Raw genomic sequence first — 12,049 nt, 5'->3', positions numbered from 1 at the left:
TGTAACATTCTCCAACCCCAACAACCATCCCTGTCTCTGTAACCTCCTCCAGCCCCTACAACCCTCCCTATCTCGGAAACCTCCTCCAGCCCCTACAAACCCTCCCTGTCTCTGTAAACCTCCTCCAGCCACTACAAACCCTCCCTGTCTCTGTAACCTTCTCCAGCCCCTACAACCCTCCCTATCTCTGTAACCTCCTCCAGCCCCTACAACCCTCCCTATCTCTGTAATCTCCTCCAACCCCTACAACCCTCCCTAACTCTGTAACCTCCTCCAGCCCCCTACAACCCTCCCTATCTCTGTAACCTCCTCCAGCCCCTACAACCCTCCCTATCTCTGTAACCTCCTCCAGCCCCTACAAACCTTCCTATCTCTGTAACCTCCTCCAGCCCATACAACCCTCCCTATCTCTGTAACCTCCTCCAGCACCTCTTGTTTACACACGAATCGGGGTTCCAGGAAGTACAGTGCACCGAAGGGTGGTGCACGTTTCTCATTGTGTGGGTTAAGCAAACTATCACAAAATGTAGGTGCAGCTCAGAGCCAGGTACTGGTCACGTACAAGATCAGAAATGAGAAAATCAGAGTGAGGTCCATTTCCAGGACTGTGAAAGTTTAATGCATCAAATGTGGAGATTATCCAAGATGAGGTGGTTCATTTACGTTTACCTCCTGATAGGCTGTGAGTATTTACACACTGACTGCAAACCTCAAAAGAATCCGTCCCTTAACTTTGAGGTGGTTATCTTTACAACATTTTGGTGTCTATCTCACTGGGTTTTACTTTCCCTCTCTCTCTCTCGTAAACGTGACTCTGAAACTGGTGGGTTTGGGACCTGCACAGTGACAAGTCCAGACAGACATCCCCAGGCATTATCTGATGGGGGTTCATACGGACTCGAAACGTTAACCTGGCTCCACTCTCCACACACGCTGCCAGATCTGCTGAGTTATTCCAGCATCTTCCGTCTTTATTTCACATTTCCATCATCAGCAGGATTATGCTGCCTGTACTGAGGGAGTGCCGCACTGTCGGAGGTTCAGTACTGAGGGAGTGGAGCACTGTCGGAGGGACAGTACTGAGGGAGTGCCGCACTGTCGGAGGGTTAGTACTGAGGGAGTGCAGCACTGTCGGAGGGTCAGTACTGAGGGAGTGCAGCACTGTCGGAGGGTCAGTACTGAGGGAGTGCAGCACTGTCGGAGGGTCAGTACTGAGGGAGTGCAGCACTGTCGGAGGGTCAGTACTGAGGGAGTGCAGCGCTGTCGGAGGGTCAGTACTGAGGGAGTGCAGCACTGTCGGGGGGACAGTACTGAAGGAGTGCTGCACTGTCGGAGGGACAGTACTGAGGGAGTGCTGCACTGTCGGATTGACAGTATTGAGGAAGAGCAGCACTTTCGGTGGGTCAGTACTGAGGGAGCGCCACACTGTCGGAGGGTCAGTACTGAGGGAGTGCTGCACTGTCGGAGGGTCAGTAGTGAGGGAGTGCAGCACTGTCGGAGGAACAGTACTGAGGGAGTGCAGCACTGTCGGAGGGTCAGTACTGAGGGAGTGCAGCGCTGTCGGAGGGTCAGTACTGAGGGAGTGCCGCACTGTCGGAGGGCCAGTACTGAGGGAGTGCAGCACTGTCGGGGGTTCTGTACTGAAGGAGTGCTGCACTGTCGGAGGGACAGTACTGAGGGAGTGCTGCACTGTCGGATTGACAGTATTGAGGAAGAGCAGCACTTTCGGTGGGTCATTACTGAGGGAGCGCCACACTGTCGGAGGATCAGTACTGAGGGAGTGCTGCACTGTCAGTGGGTCAGTACTGAGGGAGTGCTGCACTGTCAGTGGGTCAGTACTGAGGGAGTGCTGCACTGGCGGAGGGTCAGTACTGAGGGAGTGCTGCACTGCCAGTGGGTCAGTACTGAGGGAGTGCCGCACTGTCGGAGGGTCAGTACTGAGGGAGCGCCGCACTGTCGGAGGGTCAGTACTGAGGGAGTGCTGCACTGTCAGTGGGTCAGTACTGAGGGAGTGCTGCAATGTCAGTGGGTCAGAACTGAGGGAGTGCTGCACTGGCGGAGGATCAGTACTGAGGGAGTGCTGCACTGACATGTGGTCAGTACTGAGGGAGTGCCGCACTGTCGGAGGGTCAGTACTGAGGGAGCGCTCCACTGTCAGAGGGTCAGCATTGAGGGAGTGCTGCACTGGCGGAGGGTCAGTACTGAGGCAGCACCGCACTGTCGGAAGTTCAGTACTGAGGGAGTGCCGCACTGTCGGAAAGCCAGTACTGAGGGACTGCTTCCTTGTAGAAGGGCCAGGAATCAGTGGACACTGCACTGCAATGCACTATCTCTGTAACCTTCCTTCAGACTCTACAACCCTCCCTATCTCTGTAACCTCCTCCAGCCCCTACAACACTCCCTATCTCTGTAACCTCCTCCAGCCCCTACAACCCTCCCTATCTCTGTAACCTCCTCCAGCCCCTACAACCCTCCCTATCCATGTAACCTCCTCCAGCCCCTCTTGTTTACACACGAATCGGGGTTCCAGGAAGTACAGTGCACCGAAGGATTGTGCACGTTTCTCAGTGTGTGGGTTAAACAAACTATCACAAAATGTAGGTGCAGCTCAGAGCCAGGTACTGGTGACGTACAAGATCGGAAATGAGAAAATCAGAGTGAGGTCCATTTCAAGGAATGTGAAAGTTTATTGCATCAAATGTGGAGATTATCCAAGTTGAGGTGGTTCATTTACGTTTACCTCCTGATAGGCTGTGAGTATTTACACACTGACTGCAAACCTCAAAAGAATCCGTCCCTTAACTTTGAGGTGGTTATCTTTACAACATTTTGGTGTCTATCTCACTGGGTTTTAATGTCCCTCTCTCTCTCTCGTAAACGTGACTCTGAAACTGGTGGGTTTGGGACCTGCACAGTGACAAGTCCAGACAGACATCCCCAGGCATTTTCTGATGGGGGTTCATACGGACTCGAAACGTTAATCTGGCTCCACTCTCCACACACGCTGCCAGATCTGCTGAGTTATTCCAGCATCTTCCGTCTTTATTTCACATTTCCATCATCAGCAGGATTATGCTGCCTGTACTGAGGGAGTGCAGCACTGTCGGAGGGTCAGTACTGAGGGAGTGCCGCACTGTCGGAGGGTCAGTGCTGAGGGAGTGCAACACTGTCGGATGGTCAGTACTGAGGGAGGGCCGCACTGTCGGAGGGTCAGTACTGAGGGAGTGCCGCAATGTCGGAGGGACAGTACTGAGGGTGTGCAGCACTGTCGGAGGGACAGTACTGAGGGAGTGCCGCACTGTCAGAGGGTCAGTACTGAGGGAGTGCAGCACAGTCGGAGGGACAGTACTGAGGGGGTGCTGCACTGTCGGTGGGTCAGTACTGAGGGAGTGCAGCACTGTCGGAGGGACAGTACTGAGGGGGTGCAGCACTATCGGATTGACAGTATTGAGGAAGTGCAGCACTGTCGGAGGGCCAGTACTGAGGGAGTGCAGCACTATCGGAGGGTCAGTACTGGGGGAGTGCTGCACTGTCAGTGGGTCAGTACTGAGGGAGTGCTGCACTGTCGGAGGGTCAGTACTGAGGGAATGCAGCTCTGTCAGTGGGTCAGTACTGAGGGAGTGCCGCACTGTCGGAGGGTCAGTACTGAGGGAGTGCCGCACTGTCGGAGGGTCAGTACTGAGGGAGTGCCGCACTGTCGGAGGGTCAGTACTGAGGCGTTGGTTCATTGTGTTGTTGGGGAAGAGACTGTATCACTGGGATTTGTCTCACTCTCTCTCTCTGATTCACAGCACAGCGGCTAGTCACCTCCCTGGTCAGCGATGGGGAAAGCTGTGGGATCCACACGGGTGACAATGGGCTGGATATGGAAGAGAACTCGGCCGCGTATTGGTTCACACGGAGTGAAGATTGGGACAACTTGGCGATCGAGTGTTTGAATGAAGAACTGAAGAGAAACAAGACATTCATGAATGTTTGGGATTTTGCAAGATAGTTTTGGAATGGGCGCACCATTCCCCATGGTCTCCTTAAGGAGCACATGATCGTGGTCACTATGTACACCCATAATGGACCATTGTACAAGGCATTTAACGATGAGGTTCAGGAATATGGAAATATCAACATATACAACTCCAAATTTAAACTGAAGGGTTTCCACTATCTCCTAACCATCGCTCTCCAGGTATTGAGATCATTCCAAACAGTTACACGCTTATCGCGGGTTGAACATTCCCAAGTCTGGGAGACGGGGCCAGGAGCTGAGGTTTGGGAGATTCGCCTCCACCTCCCTCAACAGAAGAGTGGCCGAGTGATTTGGAAACAGGACTTTCTTTGTGCTAAACCCGGCTTACGGTGTTAATATCTGCAATTACTCGTTCTTTAAGAGGGAAGATGAGATCTTAATCCCTCCCTACGAGAAGTTTGAGATTGTAAAGGCCGAGGGCTCAGGGGGAAACTGCAACTTCACCCTCCGCTCGGGAGGCTACGAGGGAGTTGAGGTGGGGCTGGAGAGGGACGGTAGTAACTGTCTGAGAGTTTACCGGGAGACCCTACCCTGGTGGGCCGGGTTTCTGATCGCCTTGGGGATCTTGGTCACTCTGGGGGGGTTAGTTGCATTTCTCTACAAGGGCTTCTCCCAGGAATAGATTCCAATTTCCCAACATCTCCCCGACCCTCAACCCCCATCCAATACTCCTCAAACACCCTCAAACCCTCCCCAACTCCCCAAACCTTAACCCCCATCCCTCCCCTCACACACCCTCAACCCCTCCCCACCTCCCCAACCCTCAACCCCCATCACTCCCCTCACACACCCTCAAACCCTCCCCACCTCCCCAACCCTCAACCCCCATCCCTCCACTCATACACCCTCAACCCCTCCCCACCTCCCCAACCCTCAACCCCCATCTCTCCCCTCACACACCCTCAAACCCTCCCCAACCTCGCACACCATCAACCCACATCCCTCCCCTCAACCCCTCCCCACCTCCCCTTACCTTCAATCCCCATCCCTCCACTCACATACCCTCAACCCCACCCCACCTCCCCAACGCTCAACCCCCATCCCTCCCCTCCCACACGCTCAACCACTCCCCACCTCCCCAACCCGCAAACACCATCCCTCCCCTCACACAACCTCAACCCCTCCCCACCTCCCCAACCCTCAACCCCCATCCCTCCCCTCAACCCCTCCACAACCCTCAACCCCGATCCCTCCCCTCACACACCCTCAACCCCTCCCCACCTCCACAACCCTCAACCCCCATCCTCCCCTCACACACCCTCAACACCTCCCCACCTCCCCAACCCTCAATCCCCATCCCTCCCCTCACACACCCTCAACCCCTCCCCACCTCCGCAACCCTCAACCCCCATCCCTCCCCTCACACACCCTCAACCCCTCCCCACCTCCCCAACCCTCAATCCCCATCCCTCCCCTCACACACCCTCAACCCCTCCCCACCTTCCCAACCCTCAACCCCCATTCCTCCCCTCACACACCCTCAACCACTCACCACCTCCCCAACGCTCAACCCCCATCGCTCCTCTCACACACCCTCAACCCCTCCCCACCTCCCCAACCCTCAACCCCCATCCCTCCCCTCAATCCCTCCCCACCTCCCCAACCCTCAATCCCCATCCCTCCCCTCACACACCCTCAACCACTCCTCACCTCCCCAACCCTCAACCCCCCTCCCTCCCCTCACATACCCTCAACCCCTCCCTACCTCCGCATTCCTCAACCCCCATCCCTCCCCTCACACACCCTCAACCCCTCCCCACATCCCCAACCATCAACCCCCATCCATCCCCTCAACCCCACCCTTCATCCCCAACACTCAACCCCCATCCTTCCACTCACACACCCTCAATCCCTCCCCACCTCCGCAACCCTCAACCCCCCTCCCTCCCCTCACACACCCTCAACCCCTCCCCAACCTCGCACACCATCAACCCTCACGCGCCTAATGATCTAAACTCTGCCCTCATAATCCCTAACCATGTTCCCCGCATGGCAAACGATCAGGTCTGAGGGGCTGAATGGCCTCCTCCTCTTGCTATCTGTGCAAACTGTATATTAAGGTCATGTTTGATAGATTGACAGTGTTTTAAATGTTGAATTAACAATGTTGACCTCAAATTAAAATAATTTGTGCTCTATCCTTTTCACAAGCAATATTTCAATAAAAACTAACGAGCAACTATCCAAATATCTCTGATCATTGTAACTTATTGGAATCTTGCTGTGCACACTCTATACGTTGAACTGGTGAAGTGGGCAGGCAGATGGCAATTGCAGTTTAACGTAGAGAGTGAAGTGGTTCATTTTGGGAGGAAGAATTTGGAGAGACAATATCAAATAAAGGGTACAATTCTAAAGGGGGTCAGGGTGAGTGAGCGGGTAATAAAGCAGACAGTATCCTGGGCTTTATTAATAGGGGTATAGATTACAAGAGCAGGGAGGTTATGTTAAACGTGTATAAAACACTGGCTCAGCCTCAGCAAGAGAATTGTGTCCAGTTCCAGGCATCACACTTCAGGGAGGATGAAAAAGGCTTCAGGGAGAGGGCAGAAAAGATTCAGAGAATGGTTCCAGGGATGAGGAAATTCAGGAATGGGAGATCAAAGGACAGTGATCAGGAGCAGGAACCCTGGCTGATTTCCTCTCTCTCTCTCTAACCCAGGGATCACTGGACAGTGATCAGGAGCAGGAACCCTGGCTGATTTACCCTCTGACTCTAAACCCGGGATCACTGGACAGTGAACAGGAGCAGGAACCCTGGCTGATTTCCCCTCTCTCTCTCTAACCCAGGGATCACTGGACAGTGATCAGGAGCAGGAACACTGGCTGATTCCCCTATCTATTTATCTCTCTCCCTCTCTCTCTCTAACCCAGGGATCACTGGACAATGATCGGGAGCAGGAACCCTGACTGATTTTCCCATTTCCATCTAACACCGGTACCACTGGACAGTGACCAGGAGCAGGAACCCTGGCTGATTTCCCCTCTCTCTCTAACCAGGGATCACTGGACAGTGATCAGGAGCAGGAACCCTGGCTGATTTCACCTCTCTCTCTAACCAGGGATCACTGGACAGTGATCAGGAGCAGGAACCCTGGCTGATTTCACCTCTCTCTCTCTCTCTAATCCAGGGATCACTGGACAGTGATCAGGAGCAGGAACCCGGGCTGATTTCCCCTCTCTCTCTAACCCTGTGACCACTGGACAGTGATCAGGAGCAGGAACCCTCGCTGATTTCCTCTCTCTCACTCTCTCTCACTCACTCTCTCTCTCATTTTCTCTCTTACACTCACTCACTCACTCTCTCTCACTCACTCTCTCTCACTCATTCTCTCTCACTCACTCTCTCTCACTGATTCTCTCTCACTCACTCTCTCTCACTCACTCTCTCTCACTCAATCTCTCACTCTCACTCTGATTCCAACATCATTGTGCAGTGATCAGCAGCAAGATCCCTGGCTGAATTCCCAACTCCATCTAACACAGGAAACAATGGACAGTGATCAGGAGCAGGAACCATGGCTGATTTCCCCTCTCTCTCTAACCCAGGGACCACTGGACAGTGATCACGAGCATGAACACTGGCTGATTCCCCTCTCCCTCTCTAACCCAGGGATCACTGGACATTGATCAGGAGCAGGAACACTGGCTGATTCCCCCTCTCTCTCTAACCCAGGGATCACAGGACAGTGATCAGGAGCAGGAACCCTGGCTGATTTCCCCTCTGTCTCAAACCCCAGGATCACTGGACAGTGATCAGGCAAAGGAATCCTGGCTGATTTCCCATCTCCATCTTACACAGGAACAACTGGACAGTGATCAGGAGCAGGAACCATGGCTGATTTCCCCTCTCTCTCTCTCTCTATCCCTGGGATCACTGGACAGTGATCAGGAGCAGGAACCCGGGCTGATTTCCCCTCTCTCTCTCTAACCCAGGGATCACTGGACAGTGATCAGGAGCAGGAACCCTGGCTGATTTCCACCTTCTCTCTAACCCGGGATCACTGGACAGTGATCAGGAGCAGGAACCCTGGCTGATTTCACCTCTCTCTCTCTCTCTAACCCAGGGATCACTGGACAGTCATAAGGAGCAGGAACCCTGGCTGATTTCACCTCTCTCTCTCTCTCTAATCCAGGGATCACTGGACAGTGATAAGGAGCAGGAACCCTGGCTGATTTCACCTCTCTCTCTCTCTCTCTAACCCAGGGATCACTGGACAGTGATAAGGAGCGGAGGCCCTGGTTGATTTCTCCTCTTAACTTTAACCCAGGTATCACTGGACAGTGATCAGAACAGGAACACTGGCTGATTTCCCTTTCTGTCTCTTTCTCTCTCTCTGACCCAGATATTAGAGGACAGTGATCGGGATGATTTCCGCTCTGTCTCTAGCCCTGGGATCACTGGACAGTGATCAGGAGCAGGAACCCGGGCTGATTTCCCCTCTCTCTCTAACCCAGGGATTACTGGTCATTGATCAGGAAAAGGAAGCCTGGCTGATTTCCCCTCTCTCTCTAACCCATTTCACAGTGTTCAAGAGCAGGAACCCTGGCTGATTTCCCCTCTCTCTCTAACCCAGGGATCACTGGACAGTGATCAGGAGCAGGAACCCTGGCTGATTTCCCCTCTCTTTCTAACCCAGGGACCACTGGACAGTGATCAGGAGCAGGAACCCTGGCTGATTTCCTCTCTCTCACTCTCTCTCACTCACTCTCTCTCTCATTTTCTCTCTTACACTCACTCACTCACTCTCTCTCACTCACTCTCTCTCACTCACTCTCTCTCACTCACTCTCTCTCTCTCACTCTCATTCCAACATCATTGGACAGTGATCGGCAGCAAGATCCCTGGCTGATTTCCCAACTCCATCTAACACAGGAACCAATGGACAGTGATCAGGAGCAGGAACCCTGGCTGATTTCCACCCTCTCTCTAACCCGGGATCACTGGACAGTGATCAGGAGCAGGAACCCTGGCTGATTTCCATCCTCTCTCTAACCCGGGATCACTGGACAGTGATCAGGAGCAGGAACCCTGGCTGATTTCCCCTCTCTCTATCTAACCCGGGATCACTGGACAGTGATCAGGAGCAGCAACCCTGGCTGATTTCACCTCTCTCTCGCTCTCTAACCCAGGGATCACTGGACAGTGATAAGGAGCGGGGGCCCTGGTTGATTTCTCTTCTCTAACTTTTACCCAGGTATCACTGGACAGTGATCAGAACAGGAACACTGGCTGATTTCCCTTTCTGTCTCTTTCTGTCTCTCTGACGCAGACATTAGAGGACAGTGATCGAGGTGATTTCCCCTCTCTCTCTAACCCAGGGATCACTGGTCATTGATCAGGAAAAGGAAGCCTGGCTGATTTCCCGTCTCTCTCTAACCCATTACACAGTGTTCAAGAGCAGGAACCCTGGTTGATTTCCTGTCTCTGTCTCTGACTCTGTCTCTGTCTCTGTCTTTGTCACTCTGTTCCAGACATCACTGGTCACTAATCAGGAGCAGGAACCCTGGCTGCTTTCCCATCTCCATCTAACACAGGTACCACTGGACAGTGATCAGGAACAGGAACCCTGGCTGATTTCCCCTCTGTATCTAACCCGGGATCACTGCACAGTGATCAGGGGCAGAAAACCTGGCTGATTTCCCCTCTCTCTCTAACCCAGGGATCATTGGAAAGAGATCAGGAACAAGAACGCTGGCTGATTTCCCCTCTGTCCCTCTGACCCAGGGATCACTGGACAGTGATCAGGAGCAGGAACCCTGGCTGATTTCCCCCCTCTCTCTCTAACCCAGGGATCACTGGACAGTGATCAGGAGCAGGAACCCTGGCTGATTTCCCCTCTCTCTCTCTAACCCAGGGATCACTGGACAGTGATCAGGAGCAGGAACCCTGGCTGATTTCCCCTCTCTCTCTCTAACCCTGGGATCACTGGACAGTGATCAGGAGCAGGAACCCTGGCTAATTTCCCCTCTCTCTCTCTAACCCAGGGATCACTGGAAAGTTATCAGGAGAAGGAACCCTTGCTGATTTACCCTCTCTCTCTAACCCGGGATCACCGGGCAGTGATCAGGAGCAGGAACCCTGGGTGATTTCCCCTCTCTCTCTAACCCAGGGATCACTGGACAGTGATCAGGAGCAGGAACCCTGGCTGATTTCCTCTCTCTCTCTCTCTAACCCATGGACCACTGGACAGTGATCAGGAGCAGGAACCCTGGCTGATTTCCTCTCTCTCTCTCTAACCCATGGACCACTGGACAGTGATCATGAGCAGGAACCTTGCCTGATTCCCTCTCTCTCTCTAACCCAGGGATCACTGGACAGTGATCAGGAGCAGGAACCCTTGCTGATTTCCCCCTCTCTCTCTAACCCAGGGACCACTGGACAGTGATCAGGAGCAGGAACCTGTGTGATTTCCTCTCTCTCTCTAACCCAGGGACCACTGGACAGTGATCAGGAGCAGGAACCCTGCCTGATTCCCTCTCTCACTCTCTCTCACTCTCTCTCACTCTCTCTCACCCTCTCTCACCCTCTCTCACCCTCTCTCACTCTCTCTCACCCTCTCTCACCCTCTCTCAACCATTCTCACCCTCTCTCACCCTCTCTCACCCTCTCTCACCCTCTCTCACCCTCTCTCACCCTCTCTCACTCTCTCTCACTCTCTATGACCCAGACATCACTGTACAGTGATCGGGAGCAGGAACCCTGGCTGATTTCCAATCTCCATCTAACCCAGAGACCACTGGACAGTGATAAGGAGGAGGAACCCTGGCTGATTTCCACAGTCAATCTAACCCGTGGATTCACTGGACAGTGATAAGGAACAGTGGTCCTGGCTGATATCTCCTCTCTCTCTAAACCCAGGTGCCCAAAGGACAGTGATCAGGGCCACGAGTCCTGTCGGATATCCCTTCTGTCTCTCTCTATCTCTCTCTAGCCCAGGGATCACATTACAGTGATCGGGAGCAGGAAACCTGGCTGATTTCCCCTCTCTCTCTAACCCAGGGGTCACTGGACAGTGATCAGGAGCAGGAACCCTGGCTGATTTCCCCTCTCTCTCTCTAACCCAGGGATCACTGGACAGTGATCAGGAGCAGGAACCCTGGCAGATTTCCCCTCTCTCTCTAACCCAGGTATCACTGGACAGTGATCAGGAGCAGGAACCCTGGCTGATTTCTCCTCTCTCTCTAACCCAGGTATCACTGGACAGTGATCAGGAGCAGGATCTCTGGCTGAATTCCCGCTCTCTTCTTATCACAGGTATCACTGGATAGTGATCAGGAGCAGGAACCCTGGCTGATTTCCCCTCTCTCTCTCTAACCCAGGGATCACTGGATAGTGATCAGGAGCAGGAACCCTGGCTGATTTCTCCTCTCTATCTCTAACCCAGGGATCACTGGACAGTGATCAGGAGCAGGAACCCTGGCAGATTTCCCTTCTCTCTCTCTCTAACCCAGGGATCACTGGACAGTGATCAGGAGCAGGAACCATGGCTGATTTCCTCTCTATCTCTAACCCAGGGATCACTGGACAGTGATCAGGAGTTGGAAACCTGGCTGATTTCCTCTCTCTTTCTAACCCAGCGATCACTGGACAGTGATCAGGAGCAGGAACCCTGGCTGATTTCCCCTCTCTTTCTAACCCAGGGATCACTGGACAGTGATCGGGAGCAGGAACCCTGGCTGATTTCCTCTCTCTCTCTAACCCAGTGATCACTGGACAGTGATCAGGAACAGTTTTGATCTCCCTCTAGTGTCCGAACATTGCCAGGGCAGGTACAGGACAGTGATAAGGAGTAAAGCTCCATCAACACTCAGCACATCCAACGCATCAAACCCACCTTCCTCTGATTTCCCCAACTCCCACTTTCTCCCCACCATCCTCAATCCCACCTGCTCCTCATATCCTTCATTCCCACTTTACGAAACATCCCTCAATCCCAGCATTTCCCCGTATCCCTCAATCCCACCTTCTCCCCGTATCCCTCCATCCCACCTTCTCCCCATATCCCTCAATCCCACCTTCTC

The 12,049-nt window shown here is 53.4% G+C and overlaps 1 pseudogene; it reads left to right on the top strand.

Moving 5' to 3' along the window:
• The first annotated feature begins 618 nt into the window (after window positions 1–618).
• Window positions 619–4,646, top strand: LOC144674277 (erythroblast NAD(P)(+)--arginine ADP-ribosyltransferase-like; annotated as a pseudogene).
• Window positions 4,647–12,049: the final 7,403 nt, after the last annotated feature.

Source organism: Cetorhinus maximus, unplaced genomic scaffold (genome assembly GCF_964194155.1).
Source record: "Cetorhinus maximus unplaced genomic scaffold, sCetMax3.hap1.1 HAP1_SCAFFOLD_603, whole genome shotgun sequence".
Classification (NCBI taxonomy): Eukaryota; Metazoa; Chordata; class Chondrichthyes; order Lamniformes; family Cetorhinidae; genus Cetorhinus; species Cetorhinus maximus.
This window is presented reverse-complemented; position numbering and strand designations above follow the sequence as displayed.